The sequence below is a fragment of the Ambystoma mexicanum genome, chromosome 9 (genome assembly GCF_040938575.1).
Source record: "Ambystoma mexicanum isolate Mex_15411 chromosome 9, UKY_AmexF1_1, whole genome shotgun sequence".
Taxonomy (NCBI): Eukaryota; Metazoa; Chordata; class Amphibia; order Caudata; family Ambystomatidae; genus Ambystoma; species Ambystoma mexicanum.
Window position 1 is genome coordinate 873,738,821 of NC_090931.1, and position 21,757 is coordinate 873,760,577.

At 44.1% G+C, this 21,757-nt stretch overlaps 1 protein-coding gene and 1 pseudogene across 3 annotated transcripts in view; one reads left to right on the plus strand and one right to left on the minus strand.

The window, feature by feature from the left end:
• MLPH (melanophilin) overlaps positions 1-18,291 on the minus strand; it is a 532,938-nt gene extending 514,647 nt beyond the window's left edge. For all 3 annotated transcript variants that reach the window (XM_069615982.1, XM_069615981.1, XM_069615980.1), the window contains exon 1: positions 18,214-18,291. The gene's annotated coding sequence lies outside the window, so the exon portion shown is untranslated. The remainder of the gene's footprint in view (positions 1-18,213) is intronic.
• On the plus strand, positions 8,926-16,096 carry LOC138487420 (large ribosomal subunit protein uL11-like; annotated as a pseudogene).
• Positions 18,292-21,757: the final 3,466 nt, after the last annotated feature.

Consider the following 21,757-nt stretch of genomic DNA (forward strand, 5'->3'; position numbering starts at 1 on the left):
TGTGCTTGACTTAAGCATATGCATGCATTTAATATTGTAAAATGATGCATCATTTTTAACCTTTACTTTTCTGAACCGAACACCCTCATATTTGCAACGGTTTTAAAAATGCATGTAATGCATTTGAATATAAAAGTGATTGTATAACATAGTGTATGTGTGTATTGATTAGAAAGAACTCTAAAGAAAATGTGAAGTGGCACCAATAACACCAATGAGGTTTTGGCTGTTTGCATATTAAAGAGCATTTTGGGAAGAAAAAGAATTACCAAAGAGCTTTATATCGGTCATATACATCTGCAAGAGTTGTATGACTGAATTACTAAATACCTAAAGCACGCTGGGTTTGGTAAGACTTTGCTTTTTAAAAAACGTTTTAAAAGAAAAGTCACCCTAACAATAACGCATTTGTACATTTCAAGCATATATACAAGGTTGGACATCAAGAACTTGAGCTGTCAGAGTGGAAGGACTGCTAACAGCTCTTAATTACTCCCAGTGTTGTAGATAGACCAGACTTGGAGAAACAAATTTGGCTCCAAAGTAAAAAATAAATTGCAACATTATTCCTGGGCCAAGTCAGCCTTATTGAATATACATTATGGTTACAATGTGTGATATGGCATGTTCCACCTCTGGTGGCAGTAGGTGATATGGAAACACAGTGAGCCTGCGTGAACGTAGTTTTTGACTGAAGAGTAGGTCATGAGTTCCTTCCTGAACTGTAAAAGCATTGGTGCAGTCCGGATGGCCACTGGGGATGCTGTTTCAGTATGCAGTGGTGTAGCAAGAGAAGACTTGTTCTATGTGTGTCAGTTTCTCCTCAAAGCTAGCAATGGCGTGGTTCCTGGAGAAGCACACGCTTTGCAGGTGTGCCAGGTGTGTGAGGAGTGGTTCCCATATAGGTAATGCAGGCAACTTCTGGTAAGGATGGAAAGCCAGTGTAGTTCCCTTAAGATGGGAGAAATGTGGTTTAATTTCTTGCTTCCCATTGTGAGTTATGTTGCAGTGAGTTGGGTGACCCTACATGGGACAGGGTGAATCACTGGAGCATCAGGGAATAGGGGTTTGCCCCATAAATGTGGGAGATTAAAAGGCCCTGGTCTGTGGTTCTGAAGTCCTTAGGTTTGAGAAAGGGATTGATCTGCTGGGGATTGGTGGGGTATTTATTGGTCCTCGGGGATTAGGACTTTTGGTTGTAACTTGGTGGAAGGACAGAGTGCTGTCTATTGTGAATTCAAAGGTTCTGGCAGTCGGCAGCAGGTGAGGTGTGAAGTAGTCAAGGTGCAGTTTGTTTAGCCACAATACACACATAAGTGCATGCCGTTTAGCAGATCCATACATATGAAAACTGGTCATGGAAGTAGAAAGTGTAAATGCTGGCCAGATTCTATTTCAGAAATAACATGTTCGTTGTTCTTTGAAACTTTTTATAGTAACGTATGATGTGAAAATGCTTGCAGTTGTATTGGTGGAGCCTCCAATCAGATTTTAATCAGCTTCAGAACTATGAACAATATATACTTAACATACTGAATCACCCAAATTTGTATGATTCAGCAGATCTGATTTTCCCAAACATCTTTCGGGCAACTTGGAGCTAACATGCTTTAAATAAGACATGTATGGTGCAAGTTCAAGATCAGCTTTGTGGGCAGAGGCAGTGTCAGGAGGTTGCTAAAGCAAACTTGGGATTGGATTCAGCTGAGGGAGAGTTAGAAAATTAAAATAGCATTTAGTTTAGAGCGACGTAGATACATAAAATAAGATAGGTAATATTTGTATTACTAGTAGGGGAAAGAATCCCAGCGACCACCTTGCATGAAGGAAGGCTATGAATTGAACTGTAACTGTGTATGACAACCATTTGTGATGCATAAGACAAAATGCTAGTTGTGATGATTTGTGGGGAAACAGAGTACTAGTTGTATTTAAACATTATTTAAATTGTTTGGTGGCAGGTGTTACAAACAGAGGCTGTCAGGGAGTCTGCTAACTTATTGTGAGAGATGAGATAAATAATTGTTGTGAAGGTTTTTGAGGAGGCAAAATGCATGTCGCAGAAATCATTTTAGAATTGCTTGGTAGCATATACATTCCGTGGCTGTAACTGCTTATGCCACCCCGCTGTGATTAATGAAGCAACACAATAGTTGAGATAAATTTTTTTTAAATACTAGTTGTGAACAAAAACATTCGTATGATTATTTTAAAGCAGGAGATACATTTAGTGGCTGCAGCTGGATGTTTCAACTTTTTATGATGATTGAGAAAAAATACCAGTATCAGAATGTGTAAGAAGACAAAATATTAATTGCAAATACAAATTCTAAGAATTCCTTGAAGAAGGAAATCATTCAGTTGTTCTAACTGAGGGTTACAGCAAATTGTGACAGATGATGCGAAATACCAGTTGCAAAGATTTGTGAGGACACACAATACGACTTGAAAAGACAAGCCTGTTTGGAAGGGCAAGATACATTCACTGGCTGTAGCTTAGTGTGGCAACTTTATTTGATGGATGAGACAAAAAACGACTTGCACAGATTTGTGAGAAGACAATACAGTGACCTCAAAGACATGTTCTTAGAGTGGATTGGAAGCATGAGATACATTCTTTAGCTATAACTGAGTGTCCCAACGTTTTTCGAAGGATGAGACAAAATACCAGTAGCAGGATTTATAGGTAGACACAATATTAATTTTGATTAAACATTTGGAGAATTGTTTGGCGGAAGGTAATACAATCATTGGCTGTAAGTAACTGTGCCAACGTATTGTAACATATAAGATACAATTATAGTTGTAAAGATTTCTGAGTTGACAAAATACTAGTTACAGAAAAAATCCTCAGATTTCTTTTGAGGAATTACATACATTCATTTGGTATAACTGAGTGAGGCGCACTGTTATGAGTTGCAAAGATTGTTAAAGAGAAAACATATGAATTGTTAAGAAAAAAGTGTAAACAATTGGTTTCAAGCAGGCAATACATTTTTGTGATGTACTTAATAGAAGACAACGTACTATTTGCAATGGATAAACCTAAGAATGGTTTGGAAGCAGTAGATACATTTAGTGGATGTAATTTAGTTTCCAACCATTGTTGACAGATGAGGCAAAAAATGAATTCCCAACATTTGCACAGAGACAATATACCAGTTGCAAAGATACATTTCTAAAACTGTTGACAGTCAGGAGATCCATCCAGTGGTTGTAACGGAGTGTGTGAGCATTTTGTGATGCTAATTTTGAATACAAATTCTATTGGATCCAGGACCTAAATATAAGAACTGTAGCTGAATGTGCCAACCTTTTGTGATGGACACGACTAAATACTAACTGTAAAGATTGTGTTTATTTATTTAATGTACTTACAGTCAATAAAAACGACTTTGTCCACATAAAAAATCATCATTATCATCATCCTCTTTGATGGGACTCAAGGCGCACGAAAAACACAGACAAGATGGGACAACAGAGAGAGATAGCGGAATCAAGGGGGGCAGTCTTATTACTAGAAAAGGAGTCAACCCTTGGCTGCAAGGATCAAGTGTAAGACCCTCTACATCGTCCACAACGCATTCTGGGGTCATGCCCCTCACTACGTTCAACTCTCTTGTCCTAAGTACCTTCATCCTAGAGCCCTTAGCTTGTCTATTTCCAACTCTCTGCTGGTGAGTCTCTTCTCCAGGCAGAGAATGGGGGGGTAGATCCCTCTCTTCTGCAGGTGCATCCCTCTGGAATGGACTCCCGGCCGCTCTCCATTATGAGCCGGATCTCCTTAATTTCTGGAAGCTCCTCAATACCTCCCTTTTCTCCTCTTCTTTTTCGCCCCCTCGCTAACCTTCCCTTGCTTCTGCCCTGTGTGCTGACTGGCTTCTCAGTGTCCTTTGAGTCTTAGGTCACCAGCCCCCCCCGACCAGTCTCCTGCACTTGCCGCTTGGCCCAACTTGCACTGCCGCCTGACTAACCTTGCACTACCGGGCTGGGATTGCCCCCCTCTAGTCCCAGCCTTCCTTGCAATTAACTCAGACGCCCTGCACTTCTTCCTGTACCCTCCCCTTGCACTTCTTGTTACGCACTTGCACGATCTCAATAACACAAGGCCTAGTAAGATCATTGTCACGTCCTCCCTTTGTTCCACCTCCTTTGCCTTGTTGCACCTTGAAACACTTGTGTATAGGTGCATAATAAATAACAAATCAATCAATCAATCGACCCAGTTTAAGTTTGAACAGGTGGGTCTTGGTCATTCTTTTGAATTCTTCGAGGGTATTAGCTGTTCTCAGACCCAAAGAGAGACTGTTTCACATTGAGGGTGCCTGGACGTCAAAGCTGGTGCCGTCAAATCTGGCTAGCTTAAACATAGGTTGCATCAGTTTGAACTGGTCTTGAAACTGTAAATTACGGCTTGGTTTACTAACCTTGAGGAGGTCTGTGAGGTAGTTGGGAGCCTTGTTGTTCCGGCATTTGTAGGCAGGGATTAGGAGCTTGTGTGTGATTCTGTGCTTTATGTGGAGCCAATGGAGGTCCCTCATAGCATTGGTTACGTGGTCTCCTCGAGAGAGACCATGAATCGAACAAACAGCACCTTTTTGGGTAACTCGGAGGGCTTTGATGTTAGCATGTGACATGCCAAGCAACAGGCTGTTGCAGTAGTCTAGTTGTGAGTTCACTAGGTCAATGGTAGAAGGGGCCTGCTGCTAGTAGAAATGTAGGGACATATGTGATTGAGTAGTTTAGTGATATACCCACATGTGGCCTGAATATACTACTGCCACGGAATGTATATGCTACCAAGCAATTCTAAAATGATTTCTGCGACATGCATTTTGCCTCCTCAAAAACCTTCACAACAATTATTTATCTCATCTCTCACAATAAGTTAGCAGACTCACTGACAGCCTCTGATTGTAACACCTGCCACCAAACAATTTAAATAATGTTTAAATACAACTAGTACTCTGTTTCCCCACAAATCATCACAACTAGCATTTTGTCTTATGCATCACAAATGGTTGTCATACACAGTTACAGTTCAATTCATAGCCTTCCTTCATGCAAGGTGGTCGCTGGGATTCTTTCCCCTACTAGTAATACAAATATTACCTATCTTATTTTATGTATCTACGTCGCTCTAAACTAAATGCTATTTTAATTTTCTAACTCTCCCTCAGCTGAATCCAATCCCAAGTTTGCTTTAGCAACCTCCTGACACTGCCTCTGCCCACAAAGCTGATCTTGAACTTGCACCATACATGTCTTATTTAAAGCATGTTAGCTCCAAGTTGCCCGAAAGATGTTTGGGAAAATCAGATCTGCTGAATCATACAAATTTGGGTGATTCAGTATGTTAAGTATATATTGTTCATAGTTCTGAAGCTGATTAAAATCTGATTGGAGGCTCCACCAATACAACTGCAAGCATTTTCACATCATACGTTACTTTAAAAAGTTTCAAAGAACAACGAACATGTTATTTCTGAAATAGAATCTGGCCAGCATTTACACTTTCTACTTCCATGACCAGTTTTCATATGTATGGATCTGCTAAACGGCATGCACTTATGTGTGTATTGTGGCTAAACAAACTGCACCTTGACTACTTCACACCTCACCTGCTGCCGACTGCCAGAACCTTTGAATTCACAATAGACAGAACTCTGTCCTTCCACCAAGTTACAACCAAATCTCCTAATCCCCCGAGGACCAATAAATACCCCACCAAGCCCCAGCAGATCAATCCCTTTCTGAAACCTAAGGACTTCAGAACCACAGTCCAGGGCCTTTTAATCTCCCACATTTATGGGGCAAACCCCTATTCCCTGATGCTCCAGTGATTCACCCTGTCCCATGTAGGGTCACCCAACTCACTGCAACATAACTCACAATGGGAAGCAAGAAATTAAACCACATTTCTCCCATCTTAAGGGAACTACACTGGCTTTCCATCCTTACCAGAAGTTGCCTGCATTACCTATATGGGAACCACTCCTCACACACCTGGCACACCTGCAAAGCGTGTGCTTCTCCAGGAACCACGTCATTGCTAGCTTTGAGGAGAAACTGACACACATAGAACAAGTCTTCTCTTGCTACACCACTGCATACTGAAACAGCATCCCCAGTGGCAATCCGGACTGCACCAATGCTTTTACAGTTCAGGAAGGAAGGAACTCAGGACCTACTCTTCAGTGGCCTGAATATGTGCGACCTGTGATTTCATTGTGCGCTCGACGTCAAGAAGGACGCCCAGCATCTTCACATTCTTGGCCACTGTGATTCTATTGCCAGCAATGTTGAAACATTTATATTCGGAGGATGGTTTTTTCAGTCATGACCCTGATGTGACAATTAGGAGCTCCATCTTATCCCTGTTAAGGACAAGAGAGTTGGATGCCATCCACGCCTGGATGGACTTATAAATAATGTTAATGGCATGGTAGCACTGTATGTAAGTACCTGACAGCTCAATGAGGCATAGTTGGTCTATTGCAAACCCAGGTCATCCAGGAGGGGCATGATGTAAATGTTGAATAGAGAGGGGGTGATAAATGAACCCTGTTGGTCACCACAGGTTATGGGCACTGGGGAGGAGCTGGCATCAGAAATAGCGACTCTAGCATTACTCTAGTAGCTACTCTGTGTTGCCAAACTAGAACAAGCGACCTGGTCCCCTGGTCCCTCAATCTGGTCACCAACATGGAGTGATCAAAAGGCTTCTGAGAGATCCAGAAGCATGAGGGCTGGTTGACTTCCATCCACAATGCTGCAGAGGTTGGACTTGGGATCCAGCATGGCGGTATCAGTGCCACGCCTGGCTCTAAAGACCAACTGCCCTGGGCCAAGGATATTGTTACATTCAATATGTGCCACATGGTCCATAATCTTTAACAAGAAGGTTACGTTAGTTATTGGTCGGTAGTTTTTGACTATCGACAGGTCCAGGTTTCTCTTTTTCAGTAAGGGGGTAATCCATAATTCCTATAATGAGAGCGAAACACTGCCCTCACTGAACGAGAAGTTAACCAATTTAGTGGCCCAGGGGACCAGTACATCAAGGCAGCATTTAAAAATACTGCAGGGGCAGCTGTCACCATGAGAGGAGGTAGGTTTCATATCTAATAATATCGGCCGGATTCCGAATTAGGAGCACTGTTTGAATTCGAATTTAGTGGAAACATTCTTGTCTTGGGGCATGGAGGGACCGAGAGATGCAGGGTGAAATTTGCTTGTGTTTATGAGACTCTCGTTTTGGACAAGGATGGTCTGCTGGTGTCCTAAGATTTTCGAGGAGAATTTGTCATGTTTCTCCTGACACCAAGCTGAGGCTATTAGGTGTGGGTTTCCTGGCGGTTTTTCCTTCATATTCCCTCAAAATTGTGAAGAGCTCCCTATAGCTGGATTTTGCTTGGGCTATGCTGTTGTTAAAACTGGTAGATTTTGCCTCAACAATGGCTGTTTTAAGATTTTTGACGGATTGCTTATAAAGAAGGAGAGATTGAGGGGACGGGTGCTTCGACCATTCCCTTTCGGACGCCCTCTTTATGCGTCTTAGTTGTAGGATAGTGTCATTAAACCAGGAGTTTCTACTAATCCCGGGTTTAATCATTTCAGTCCGTAGTGCGGCAAGGGTCTCAATGGTGCGATCAAGGGTGGCTGAGATGCATTGTAAGGTAGGTGGCATTACTGAAAGAGTCTAGTGGCTCTAGCCTGGCCACAAGCGCATTGGAGTATTTCAGAGGTGTTATATTTTTCAAGTTTCTCGTTTTCTTAAGGTTTCTGGGTAGCACATCCAGTGTTCCTGGAGGTGCTGGTAGGTGAGCTAAAGAGTTCACTATGTAGTGATCAGACCAGGGCCAGTCGATAGTGGTGGTGTTTGAAATGGATAGGCGGTGCAACAAAACCCAGTCCAGCATTTGTCCCCCTTGTGGGTTGACCCTTTGACCCACTGTGTATATCCAATGGTGTCCAGGGAGGCAAGAAGGAAGGCAGCTTGTTAGTCTTGTGGGTCGTCGGCCCAAAAGTTGAGATCACCTTGAATGATCAAGGGGGTGTTGACTTTGGTGACATTATTCAAAAGGCCATGGAATTGTTTTTTTAATTGTGGCATATCTCTGGGCGGTCTGTAAGTAACTAAGATAATCAGGGTTATGTCGTCTTTAATTTCACAGCTTTCTTGGGGAACGTGGGTAAGTTTATGGCAATTCAGCTGTTTGTTAATCAGGAGGGATACCCCTCCCCCCTCTGTACCATGCGGTCAGCGTGATAGATTTGACAGTTAGAAGGAATGGCCAGTGGGTTTCGAGTTGCTCAACTAGGTATCTTTGACAGCAAGAAGGTCAGGGGAGGTGCCATCTATTTCCAAACCATTCTGAAGAATGGAGCATGTATTAAGTGAGGAGAAACATAGAGGTGAACCCAAATGGATTGGGCTGCCTGAGATGTAAGGTGTTGCAGAGGAGGAGGCAGGTGAAATGTTAGACCTGAATGCGGGGGACCCTTTAGCATCCTGGATACTGATGTTGGGGTCTAATTTAGATAGAGTATGATCATTCCAAGGGTTTATAGTGTTGCTGTTAAGATGGACATTGCCTAAGACACAGGTGTCGGTGGGCATCAGTGAAGGGACAATATTTCTGCAAGACAGTGGTTCGGAGGGCGTGATGGGAGCCTTATCAACCTGCGCACCCTCGTTCCTGTAAGCAGGAATGATATCCGTCCTCTTTGTAGGGATGGAGCCCTTTGAGATGGAGCGGGCAGGAGAAAGGGACAGAGTTTCTGCCACACTGAATCTTGCCAGTATTTCTTTCGCATGTTTCTGGCGTTAGGACTCAAGGTTATGCGCTGGGGAAGCCAGGGTGTTGCAGCACAGCTCCTCAATGATGCAGTGAATGTCGTACATAGTGGGAGGATTTCTCGATGTGCACAATACCTGGAAACACAGCGGAGACCGAAGAGATGGGATGGCGAGGAGCGCTCAACCTTTTGCAAATAGTTGAAAAACCGGCCTCTTCTAACGTAAGTGCCACGTGTTTCTATATTATGCAATGCTGACACAGAAAAGTAATATGAGCCTTTTCTTTGCTTTCTCCGTTTTCCCTGTAACCTACACTGGGAATAATAATTGATCCACGCTTTGCAAACAATTATGGATGTACCTCTACATATGGATCTCAATTTCTAAATTCGGTGGTAATGTATAATATGCAATCATTTATTTTGTTGCAATTCATGTTTGTGGTACCAATGTTAAATTTTGGATTGGATCAATGGTATAACAGTCCTGACGAAGACCTGTTTGTATAGGTTGAAACACGTGTTGGTGGCAACCTAGTAAAGAAGAATATGTACCAAGAATATACTGAGCACTGTTTCTTTGTTTAATTGTCCGCCAAAGTACTAGCAAAGGAAAAGAGCATTGTCCAGTTGTTCTCTCAATAATTAGGGTGTTGCGCAATTGGTCAACAACTGTTCGAATATATCAATTTCATGACCTAGGCCTAGTGTCATTCGTGTTTGACCAATGCATGTTGATCACCCACCTGTTCTGAATTACTAGCAATTGCAGAACAAGATACAAGGTATCAAGCTCGATGAGGTATTAGCCCAACTCCTTTTTATCTTTTTACTGGATAGGTATTTTGTAAATCCAAAGCAGCATCCAAGTCAGCAAGGTACAGATTGAATAGAGCCAGGGCCAGAATGCATCCCTGCTTCACCCACCTGTTGGTAGGGATCCATTCCAACACCCTGTAACTGTTTGGAGTCAGGAGATTTATTTAGAATGTATAACTGAGTGTGCCAACTTTTTATGATGGAGAAGACCAAATTCTAGTTGTGTAGGTTTGTGGGATGACAAAACTAAGTGGCCAAGAAAAATACTTTGCTTTGTTTTGTGACAGGGTGTATATTCATTGGCTTTAACTGACTGTACTTACCTTTTGTGATAGATGAGAAAAAATATTAGTTGTGAAGAAAATTGCTTAGAGATGTTTGGAAGCAGAATATACATTAATGGCTGTAACTAAGTGTGCCAACATTTTGAGCTGGATCAGACATCACACTATTGTGAAGATGTGTGAGGAGACAATATATTAGCTCTGAATAAAAACAAATCTTTGAATTGTTTGCAGTTAGGATATACTTCCAGTGGTTGTGGCTGAGTGTGCATCACAAACGGAACCTTCCTGCGGCTAGAAAGGAGAAGTGACCAATTTGAGTGCCAACATGTCCACAGCAACTACACGTGCCAGGGCGGAGCAATAGTATGAGGCTATAGGGGGGTTTTCAATGGCCACATTTGATCCTGCGTGATCAGGGATGTCAGAAATGTGTATGGTAAATTCAAGGCATCAGTATTGAATTCAGCAATAGCGGTTCCTGCCACAAATCAGTCTGGTGTGCAAGATACGGTACTACATTCTTGGATATTGTTTCTGGAGAAGGAGGAGTTTAGTTTCTGCCGACTGTCTTGGGTAGAAGTGGTGCAAAAAATTGAAGATGATATCTACCGATGATGAGCCTGGACAAACAACCCACCATTTTGAAGATCAGGATATGGGAAGATAGTGTTCACCACCACCAAACACAACCACTGATGAGTCTGTGCATGATGATGATGAGCATGCAACGGTTATGACTTAACCAAGTCCAGGCCACAACATGTGATTCTGGAGTACCAGTGATGCCATGCAGGAGAACAAAGCCACAGCTACAGAGAATGAAGAGAAGGACAAAGCTTCTCCTCCACCTTTACACAGGGTTTGTCTTGAAACACAGGCTAGGAGATCTGTTATTGTGGAATGTCTGTGTGGCAGCCACACCATGGGCCAGGTGTATCAAGGAATGTGTATATTGGCCCAACAACAAAACCCAAAGCATGGACGGTTCTTATAGAGGACAAAAAAAAAACAGCATCTTGGAACTTTCACTCTGCACATGAAAACGGAGGTCGAGGAAACGCTTGGTTCAAATTGGGTATCACATATTTGCAATGCACCTCAAAACCTTCCTCTTGCCTCCGCTTTCTCTCCCCCTCTCCACTGCTAAAATTACTGAAACTGCACTGAATCTGCAACTGGGCCACTCACCGTTCTCGGTCCTTGGCCCAGCCACACTCCCCTGCACTGCCTCCCAGGCAACCCCTGCACTCCGGACTGTGTCTGTATCCCTACAGCCCCCCTTCCCAGCACTTGTCTGCACTTACCTCGCACTTGCCACCAGCTGGCCCTTGTTGTTTATCCTGTATGCTTTTAACCCTGTACTGCACTTTCTCCTCTCCCTCTCCCCCTTGCACTTTTCCCTTCCCCTCTACCCTTGCACTTGCACGATCTGAATGACACCTGGCCTAGTAGGATCGTTGTCTGTCTCCCCTTGCCCCCCCCGCCCGCCTCGTCGCGCCTTGAAACACTTGTGTATAGGCGCATTACAAATGCCATATCATATCATATCATGCCATATGATAAAACACAAGACTGGCGTGAATCCAGAAATAACTTCTATCAGCAGCCTATCATCAGACTACCCGTAGCCTGTGATGTTACCTCATAAAATGCTGCTTCTGGGCCACACCTCTAATGACTAAATGCTGGTGAGTGTATTTATATGAGATAACATTAGCATTTTTGTTATTATTGTTCTTCTCTAGTGTCATGTGCCTCCTATTTTACAATCACATTAGAGCACAGGCAGCCACCTTCCAACAGGAAGCCAGTACCCCATGCTATTTTTTTGAGTTCTACCTATTAAATGAGAGTTGAAAACATAAACATATTGTGATTCTCCCAGCTACACAACGGCCAAAGTTACTAGAATTTGACATCCTGTAGAAATGTACCTAACAGTAAAGTTCGTCTGATTTTTAGCTGGTGCTTATGTCAAGCTTGTTATCACAACACAAGTTGATCAAATATTTTAAGGCAACATTATCTAATTGTATATTCAATCTAATTTTAACTGCAGTATTTTGCTGCAGCTCATTTGTTTGTTTTGTGGCATCACCTGCTTTCTTGTACACTTCCAGAATTGCAAACATTGGAATAATTGCTACAGAAAACACCCTGTCAGCAACATCAATGACAAAACAGCACATTCACAGAACTAATCAAGTATGATGTTCATGCGGTCTTAATACACTATCTGATGTTACGACTGTTGCATCACATTCTCTTCAAAGTATTACACGTTGGCTCCTTTTTTCAGCTTAGTTAATATCTATAGTGGATTTGGTGTCTTAGTGCACTTCATGAAGTCTACACCATTTCAAATGTTCATTGTGTTTTCTATAATGAAGGTTTCCCATTCTTAGCTGACAGTGTTTTGCATGCTGCAGAGGAAAACTGCAACCAAGTCAGAACAGGGAGGATATAATGTACAGGATGTCTGTCTTCAGAGAACATTATATCAGTATCACAAGCATGTGCTTCCATGGACCTATGATGGGATTCGGTGAAATTGCATCCTTTAAATTGATCCTGATTGACTCAATTTTTCAACCGTGCAGACAATAGCGCAACGCTGAATGCTGCAACCATAACCAACAGGCTGCTGTGGTTGTGGCAACATGGCCTTGCCGGTGGATATGCCACTGGTATGGTGTGCATGGGGGGTAGAGGTGTTTTGCTGGGGGTGCTAGGAGGTGTGGTCAGTAGAAGTTGACATGTGCTCTCTGTAGCCAGAAACATGCTACCATCCAATGCGGTTGTTGTCATGGCTCTCAATACACAATGCTTCCCAGTCCTATCCAGCTTGACTATACTCTTTCCCAGGTAGTATTTATTATTCATTCTGACCCTTTGACAGTTGTCTGGTTGTCTGCTCCAGAAAGTTAAAGTAACCCAAGAACCATGATGAGGTGGGCACTATCATGGGTGAGGGCGTCCTCGTCCCTGCCTGAAACTTGTGAGGGGACACTTGTGCCTGCATTTACCCATCTGCAAGTGGAGGAATAGGAACTGCGGCCTCAGTCTCTTCCTTGTTTTGAGCCACACCTGTCTCCATCACCTCTTCCGTCCCCTGTATCACCATCACCTGCACCCTTTCTTCTTCTGTCCGAATGTGCCCACACCTCTACAGCACCCTATCCCTACCAGGTGACCAGCACCTTCTCTCCAACTACAATGCACAACCACTGAGAGGCACTCTCCAGAAACTCCTGAGTGAATCTGCAGCTACCATTCCCCCCACCTGCATTGCGATTATTGCTACAGCCTACCGAGATGCTTTGCCAGCTTCTTCCACCACCACTGGCACAAAGACTATCTGCACTGGCATAGCACCTAGACAATCCTTCCTCCTCTACCTCCTCCTCTGGCAATGGCAAACCGTCCTTTTCTCAGCCAGGCCTTTTCTCTGCCTCGCCTCACATCCATCTATGACTCCCCCACCTCAAGCAAAACCTTCTGTAGCTGCGGCTGATGGGCAGTACCACCTTCCACACAACCACAACATATTCACCACCCTCCTTCACAACCTGTCAAATATTCAAGTCTTCCCAAATGTTTACGTTTAGCTCCTGTTCCCCCCCTCCCTTCGTGTACAATTCCTGATTCATGATTTCAATTCCTTTTTCTAAGTACTCAAGACAATAACAACAAAGATAGGTGAGTTTGACAAAAACATGGATTAACATAATACTCAGACCAAAAATTGAAAAGGGTTCTCAGGCTCACAGAAAACGTGACTAAAATCAGGAATGATACTCTTGTTCACAAACAACTTATTATTATTATTATTATGGTGTTTATTGAGCGCGGACCTAGCTCCAAGAAGCAACAGAGCGCTTTACATAGGTATATAACAATACAGATACACAATGGAGCACTTTACAGGGGTATAAAACAGTACATTTGTATAATGGAGTGCTTTTCAGAGGTAACAACAGATATACAGCAGGGGGTAGCATACAGCGGGGCGCAGAGGAGGGTTCCAGCAGTACAGTGTGGCGGGAAGAGAGGGGCGGATGGCATCTAGAGAGTTAGGTGGCACGGGTGGCAACATGATGGCCTAGGTGTTGAGTAGGAGAGACTCCTTGAAGAGGTGGGTCTTCAATTCTTGTCTGAATTGTCAGAGCGTGGGGGCGAGTCTGATGCTGATGGGGAGGAGGTTCCATAGTCTTGGGGCGTAGGCTGAGTACACTTGTTTTCTGGTGCCTTCTTTTTTGCAGCAGCGGATTTCAAGTCTGTGCATGTCCTGGCTTTTTGTGGTCTAATGTCCACCGGAGATGATGAGTTTCTCCGCGAGGTAGCTGGGCGCCTTATAGATGATGCAGCAAGAGTGGAAGGTAATTTGTGCGCGCAGTTGAAGCCAGTGAAGGACGCTGAGGATGTGGTTCTATCTGAGTAGACCATTGATGAGGCGTGCAGGTGCATATAGGACACTTCTCAGAGCCACAAGGGAGGACAATCGGAGGCCTACAAGGGGGGCATTGTCCCCATCGAGGTGGGATAGGATCAGTGCTTGAACAGTGGATCTAAAGCTGTCCAAAAGGAGGAAGGGATTGACTTTCCGCAGGAGGGAGAGCTGATACCAAGCTGTCTGAGTTTTCTTAGCTATGTGTGCCTTGAATGAGTGGTGTTTGTCGATTTGGAACCCAAGGGACTTAGCGCAGGACATGAGTTCGGGTTTGATGCCCACAGGGTACATGGTTCATAGCCAGGTCTGTATGTCTGGGTGTTCGGTGTTGTTGTTGAGGAGTAGGAATTCGGTCTTGGAGGGGTTGAGTTTCAAGTATGCACTGGACATCAAGACTGGATCAGTGAGAGGCAGGTTTGGAGCCTGTGGATGTTCTTGATGGAGTCGATCTTGAGGTGTAGCTGTGTCTCGTCAGCGTATTGGTGGATGTGATGTTGTGTATGGCTAAGAGGGCTCCCAGCGGCTCCATGTATAGATTGAAGATCACTGGTGAGAGGATGGAACCCTGCGCAACTCCACTGGTGACGGGTAGCAAATGGCAATTTCTTTTATTTTTACCACAAAAAAAGAATACAAAAGGAAATGTGAAAAAGTCTGGGCAAGAGAAACAAATGGATGAAGTCCACAAGTCTTAGCAGGAATTATACACAGACAAATCAGATTTTATTCTTTTTGAGGTGTAAAGTGAAAGTCATTGGGAAACCTGCAGGAGTTTTAATAGTTTCTTAGATGACCTGAATGAGACATGAAATAGGGGAAAAGACAGATCAAATGTTTTTTTTATGTTTTTTAAAACATTTATGAGGTAAAGAAAAGAGAATGAGAAAGGGAGTTTTACAAAACACAGCAACTGGGGAGCAAATAAGAATGAACAAGCACTAAAAACATCTAGGTGCGAATCTGCCCAGTACAATCCCACTCATACAGCCAGAAAAGGAAGTGAAAGCGAGTGGAGTCTTTTGTAGGTCCTACACAACTCCCTATAGAGTGTACGGCTCTCATCAGCCCACCAAATCCATGCAAGAGATTCAGTGGTTCAGACAGATAAACTGAGGTTTTTCCTTCTCTGACACTCTTTAGCTGGTTGAGATGCAACTGTATTTTGTTAGTCCCGAGTCTGGGTTCATCTGACAACACAACCAAAGTCCCTGCCATTGACAATATTAGTATCCATACACCACGCCTCCCAAGTTCGACTCCACCGAAATCAAAGTCGTTCAATGTAGATGCACTGGGGGTGAGGTGGGGGCCACTTCTGCTCTGGCACCTAACATCGCCTCCCTGAGTTTATCTCTCAAAATATGTGGTGATGACATTGCTAAGGCGACCAGCTACTGGAAGGGTTCCAGGATCACAATCAAACTCATGATACAGAACAGGCAAGCTCAGATCGAAGTTGTTCCATCTGCCTCCTCCCTGATCATCAAAGCCCTGAAGGAGCCCCCATGTGACAGAAAGAAGCAGAAAATACAACAAACACAGTGGTAGTGTCGGCATTAACAAGATCATTTCAACGGCCCGACACATGAGGAACCGGTCCATTGCCAGGGAACTTTCTGTTACCGTCACAGAAATTTGTGCGACTACTCAATCAGTTGGCTGCAATGTTGCAGATAGATGACAGAATGACATTACTGACGAAATAAATAGTGGTGCAGTCGAATGCGCATTTAGTTGAAGTTGGCACAAGATGCAGAGATAAATAAAGAGGAATTAAGAAAAAAGAAAACATATACTGAAGTTGAACCCAAGCCACCAAACTCACACATGAGTTTTGAGAGTCGTTTTAGTTGGATTCAGTGAGATCTCCTGAACTGGCTACCGTGTTCCGTTTGATTCATGAGATGTGCCAGGCAGAGGTTCGCCCAAAGTAAGCAGTGAAATTGGAGGCATCATCTGGATTTATACTGTCGTAACGTTTAAAACTACTAAGACAGCAAGGAATGCATTAACCCTTGGAGTGCCTTACAGAGTATTTATGCATCTATGTACAAATATGTGAACATAGGCTGCATAGCAGTCAAAAAGCACAGCCGCACCCATGCAATGGGTTCCCAACAAATGTAGACCGACTCCTATGTGAAAAGAAGTCCTTTATTCAAGTCACGGTGGATAAGGGGGGGGCAGAAAAACAACGCGTTTCACGTACACGGGCTACGTCAGATTCATTGTTTGCAATGCACACAGATCACATTTACATAGTACGACTTGTCGCCCTTTGATATCACTCACCATTAAAGCCTGGACTGCTTAATGGATTGTTTCCTCAGCATCGCTAGCCAACATCTTGAATAATTATTTGCCCATTTGGGACATTATATCCGTATTGAAACAGTGTAAGGTGCAAAGTGCGCAGGAGAAAAGTATTACCCAGAATGAAAATGTTAGGATGCAATAAAGGCACTGGGCATTCGCGAGCCCCCATAGTCGAAGAGATAGGGGTGTACCATTATATTGGGCATATCCGTTGAAGCCTTCGTTGCTGCATAACGCAAAACAATGGCTGCATTTTCATGGGTTACTTCCATTGGACCCGATGACACAATGGCGTATCATACATACTTGACCCGCGATGCGCTCTGGCGCGATCTAAATGCCGGGAGCGAATGACGTTATGTGCGTATCAATCAACCTGGTGTGGGTGCTATAGTTAAAGTGTAAGTGCAGACTGTATGCTAGATAAAATGCAAGAATTCCATAGTTTGCGAATGCCCGGTGCAATCCATGTTATCAATGCATCGGAAAATACCACATTGTTGCGAACCGAGATTAAAGTGCAAGCCCCGGAGGTACAGTTAAAAAGGTTCTATGTCCTTTCATAGTCTGGCATTTAAACGTGTATGAAACAACGGAAAAGTTCATCCATTTTTTTTATTTTTATGGGGGGGGGTTCCCCACCAAACCCACTCTCCTGCACCTATTTTGAACTATACCCGACCACCACCAACCACTTACCTGCCCTTTCCCACCCCCAAAAAAGAATTCAATGAACTTTTTCGTTATATTATACATGTTTAATTTGCAGGCTTTGAAATGCCTGGCGATGAAAGGACGTCGTACCGTTAAAAATACCTCTGTCGGTGTCATGCCATAGACGCATACGTGACAATGGTGCTTGGATGAATACTGTAGTTTAGGTGCAAGTACATATAAGCTACCAATTAAAGTGCAAGATGTACGTACCATTGATTGCGGGTGCAAAGTGCTGTCAATATTGCCTGGGCATTGGTCTGTGTTGTATTAAAGTGCATAAAATACAGTTAGGAAAGACCTCACATGTGGTCATGTTGTTGGCACCAAGGCATACTCGAGTGCCCAATAGTTAACTCAAAATGCTATTGGGGCATGTCAGAATGTTACTGTTCAGGCGACTGAGGTCTGCTGGAACTCCCATCTATATTCTCGCGGCTTTATCGTTATTGTTGTTGTTGGTATGAGTGTTAGAATACTGCCCGAGTGGGCAAATGAACCAAAGATCTTATCCCGTGCGTGGGTACCTGTGCATGGTGCAGCGGTAAATGAGCTTCGGAGCAGCTGCTGTGTCTATAATGCCAACAACAGGCTGCCCGTGTAATTTCAAAACCAGATGTTTCGAAAATCACGTACTTACAATATTTAATTTCAACAAGTGATAAGTACAATACAGGGAATTACAGCTTCAACGTGCATTCCTAGAGGTTGTAAAAGGGCTCCTCTTAACAATATAACAACAAAGGGGTGATAACGTCAAAGTTGATGGATGCTAAAATAAATGCATATGAAATTCACTACACGAGCTGGATCGCATGCACTCACCTGATGCTGCTTGGAAACTGGACACGAGCAGCTCGCAAAGGGTTGTGTCTAGTTCCCATTCGAGAAACGGACCATAGCAAGGCCCGCCCCCACTTCATCACGTGGGCTGCTCTGCATCACGTGGGTTTGAACGTTCAACATGTCATCTTTTTGGCACGAGCGGGAAGGCAAGGCGTTGTGGGAGCGATTACTTCGTTGCAAAGCACATTTGTATAGTTGATTGCTATTTGGTTTCTGGCAAGTCTTAAAGTTATCTCTTGTTGATTGTTACTTTCATGTAGAGGCAGTATTGGGGAGGTGGTATTTCTGTGTATTTTGGGGGTTTGTAATGTGCATGGGGTGAGATTTACTTAAAGTACAGGTGGATTCAGTTTTTGTTCTCATTATTTCAGTGTATTTTGAGGATATGTAATGTGCATCAAAGGGGTGAGGCGACATTGGGGAGGGCTTATTCCCGTGTATTTTGGGGTTTGTAATGTGCATCGGTTCATATTTATTTAAAGTACAGGTGGATTCAGTTCGTTTTGGGGTTTTCTCATGCAGACGTGAGACATAGCTCGCAACTCACACGCTTTTGGCGTGTGTCACCCGCCTTGTAAACAGCTGACTCACCCGCCAAGCCTCCTGCACGCCCATTCGTTTCAATGGCCTCTCACCCGCCAAAACAAAATTGCGTGTTTTCACCTGCCTTTGCGGCACAAATGGTTGAGAGCTATGTGTGAGATTTGCAAGGGGGAGATGTGTTTTATGGAGTGGGGCTGGGCACAATGCGTTCCTCTCTTCCCAATGGGACTTCCACTGTACCAGCGAACAGTTCGTTATCCTCCCCCCGCTGGAGGGGGTTGGAGGATTTGGTATGTGCAGCAGATGGGGACATGTGTCTTATGCAGACAGACGCATTTGGGTACGAATTTCCAGCATAACAGTTAATTTATTTATTTCTCCTGCATGGGTGGCAATTTGGCATTCCCCGGGAGGGGATTGTTCATTTACCCCTTTGCGATGTGTGGCAGAGAAGGCTAAACAGAGACCTTGTATTGCTTTCATTATCAATCACACATTTAAAGTCCCTATGAGACCCGATAGCATTGTGTGTTTGTTTAAAAGTTTGCAGATACTTTCTGAAATGCCTTTACGGCGCAATGACGTGTTTCTGTTACGTCATCGTGGCGTTTTCACCTGGGACTTCTACGTGCTTAGGAAGAGGATTACAGAGGAAGCAGCGCTCCATGCCGTGCACGGGCAGCTATTTATTTTTTACTGCGCATTTATAATGCGCTTATCTCGGAGAAGCGGCGGGTATATTTAATGATGATATCTTTATTTATATCGAGCTCATACACAGGTGGTTCAGAGCGCGACATGGCAAGAGAGGGGAAGAGGGGGGAACAAAACACTGATGGGTTTGTTTTTCCTATTTTGATTTTAGTTGCAGCAACAGCGGATCTTTGTGTGTCTTCTTGACTGGTATACCCATCCTCAGCTCCCCCCACCCCCACAGAAGTGTTTTATGGCCGTGCCGCACACACCGAGGGAATTTCAGGGCAGATTCGTCTGCCAGCAGAAAGTCGGTTTGTATGCCATCTTCACCCTTATCCAGTGGTGGAAATGGAAACAATTTGGTGGGGGGTCCCATAAGGGACGTGGGGGCAGAGTGGAAGGGGGCAGTACCCAACGAGGCGGGGTTTGGGGGGGACGGAGCTGGCAGTTGGCCTCCAATCAAAGGAAATGTCCAAAATAATAGTTTAAAACGGCGCAATTTCTTTCATGCTGCTTCTTTTCCAAACTATATCAATTCCACTTCCATGGCACTGGTGATGTTGCTTCACTATGTGAATAATAGTTTTGACCAGTGTTGCTGAGTAAATATTCTTTAAAATGCACAATTTGTATCCCATTTTATTAAAAAAAACCTCCCCCTTGGGTACTATTCAAACAGGGTCAGAAAAGGAACAAATTGCTATTTACAACTATGGGCCACTTTTTCATTGGTACCCGAGACAATTTTATGGCCAGTCCGACCGCACATGTACACGGGAGCAAACCGTACCAGCCATCTGTGCACTTAAACTACCAACAGCAACGTTATAGTCTACACTGTGATTTGAGCTCATGCAGAGGAGTATTTTAAGCAGACTGTGAAAGAATCGTTAAGAAGAGCAATTACTCTAGCTAATGGTTAAAGAACAGATAAATGTGGGGAAATCCTGGTTTAAACTGAGGGATTGTCCTGCAACCTCATTCTTAAAACCTGCTGATTTCTGTTCGTCATAAGCACGTTTCCTTTCATTTGAACCACACCCGGCGCAGCTCCCCTCTGAAAGCAGTTGGGTGGTTGCATCGTGTGGGATAGTTTCAATGATAATAGGGGCATTGATTTATTCATGCAATGTTTGTCGGATACCTGTATATTTTTTTTAATGCAATGTTTGTCGGATACAAGTATCCAACAAATATTGCATAAATAAACCGGGTCGTGGCTGTAGTCTGTAACTTCTTCTGGTGACCCCATGCACCCTGCACGGGGTCACCAGAGGAAGTTAGTTTGCTTTTCCTGCAGCTCTGAGCTGTATCAAAGTCCTGCTGTGTACACGTAGGGGGGCAGAGCCATCAGAGTGCTCATGGCGGCAATTACCTTCTCCGGCCCCCTACTATGTGCCGCTGCTTTCTTTTTTTTCCAAAGTAACCCATTGTAGAGCATGGTTTGGGGTTTGCGGCGGCTGACTCTGGCCGGATCCTGTGATCCGGCTACGCATCTGGTGCCGGATCTCGGATCCGGCGAGAGCCGGACCTATGACCAGTGCTGCGTTATCTGCGCAACACAGCTTTCCATGTTAAAACAGCAATGAGCGCACTACATCGACATGCAGTTCCCTTGGTATGATTTCTGTAACTTTACTGCCGTTTACGAGGTGAGCGGTTCTGAACATTGCAGGGAGATGTGCCTGACTTTACCGTTCAGTGCTGCCCGGCAGAGCATTGAGCTGTACCGGCCAGAGTCTGTACCACAAGATGTCTTTCTTGATCCCCCATATTTCTTTCTCTCTGTATAGTACCGACCTCCTTCATTTCCCTGGAACTTCCTTGATTTACCTCTGTTGTCTCACTAGTATACAATGAAAATGCAAACTACTATGTAGTCTTGCCAGCAAGATAATGAGTATTTAGCCCTAAAAAATAGCCATACTGTAGGCAGAGGTCTTCAATCTGTGGGGCTTGTGATCCAGGACAGCGAGAAAAGAGAAAATACATAGTCAGTGTAACGTGATGGGGGCGCGGGAAATAAATGCAGCCTGGAAGTGCGCTTTCCTGCATTTGGATCACGTGTCCACGCTGCGTTGTTGCTTCCTGCTGGTGCCGTCAGCGTCTTATTGCCTGGTGAGGGATGCCGCTTCTTGGCTCAGACCGCCACACCACAGTTGGAGGGAGTGCCGGGAAGCAAGCGTTTCAGGCCTTTGTCAGTCCCTCTGCTTCCCTCTCCCCCTTTGTACCCACAAACACTAACTCGTGGGGAAAGGTGAGCAGGGGGTCTGGATCACTGCAA